The sequence below is a fragment of the Arachis ipaensis genome, chromosome B02 (assembly GCF_000816755.2).
Source record: "Arachis ipaensis cultivar K30076 chromosome B02, Araip1.1, whole genome shotgun sequence".
Taxonomy (NCBI): Eukaryota; Viridiplantae; Streptophyta; class Magnoliopsida; order Fabales; family Fabaceae; genus Arachis; species Arachis ipaensis.
In genome coordinates this window covers 102,966,322-102,967,710 of record NC_029786.2, presented here as the reverse complement: position 1 = coordinate 102,967,710, position 1,389 = coordinate 102,966,322, and positions in this window count along the sequence as shown.

Here is a 1,389-nt window from a genome sequence, read left to right as displayed (position 1 = left end):
ATATCTAGCCATTTTAAATAATATGAAACAGAAACAATAAGTATTTTGTTAATTTTATTCTATCAAAAATATTTTTATTTTGTTTTTATATTAAAATAAGTATTATTTTTGAATTTTAATAATTTATTAATTAGTTTATATCTATTATACTATTATATACTACAAGTATTTATTGAAAAATAATATTAATAGATATTATATAATTATAAAAAAATAATAAGTGAGTTTATAATTACTGTTAAATAAAAATATAATTAATTTAAAAATAAGTGAGCTTATAACTAAAATTAAAATAAATTAAATAAAAGTAAATTATTTATCGAAAAATATTAATATGTATTTTAATTTGTATATACATTAGTAAAAGGCAAGTTAGTCTGGTGGATGTAGTTACCTTTTATTTCCTGGAGGGATGGGTGTTTGAACTTCATTTTGACAAAATTTTAAATTGTTCCAGTTCGGTCAGACCAATTGCTATCAAATTTGACCGATTTCTACCGATTCTTTACGAATTTGACCAATTTTTACTGGTTCTGAATCTTGTGCGGTCTAATTATCGAACCGAATCTATATAAAATTCGGTTCATCAATTTTTCGATTGAAGTGGTCATTCCGGTCCGGTTCTACTTACAGTGCTTGAGAGCGTTCCACAGTCCACACAATTCGAAGCTTTGTAACAAAAACGTCCCAAAAAAACACAAATAAATCTGAACTGGTCCCATCGAAAAATTAGTGAATTCAACCTTCAACCGGTCCACTCTAGTCTAAGTGTTTTTTATTATTGTATACTTTCTTTANTGATATATGAGAGCTGTTGGATAAAAATTTAGTCAAATCAGTCAAATTATCTAACAGCTCTCAAGTATCAACTTCACGTGAAGTCGACTTCGTCTGAGTTTTCACCTTAAATTAATTATATTTTTTATTAGAGAAAATTTCACTTTCCCGTCCTTGTGAGAGCTAAAATCAAATGACATTCTCCTCCCTTTTATTTTATAAATATACATTCTCCTTCTTTCTAACTTTTAAGAAACCTCCTCTTTAATCCATTTTAATTTTTTGTGTTAATTAATATCAACTTTATCCAATTTTAAAAAAAAAATTAAATTATTTTTTGAAAAATTTTCCAATAACAAAAATTTTATTTTTCATGGATAAATTTTGCTTACCAAAATACCTTTTAATAAATTATTTTTTATTGATTAAATTGTATTTTTATCAAAATATTTTTAAAAAAATTTAATAATTAAATTATTTTTTTAAGATACCCTTCAATAATTTTTTAATTATTAAATTATAATTTTACCAAAATTTTTGTTAATAATTTTTTTATATTTTACTATTAATTTTTTGATATCTATATATATTATTTTAACATTAAATAAAAAA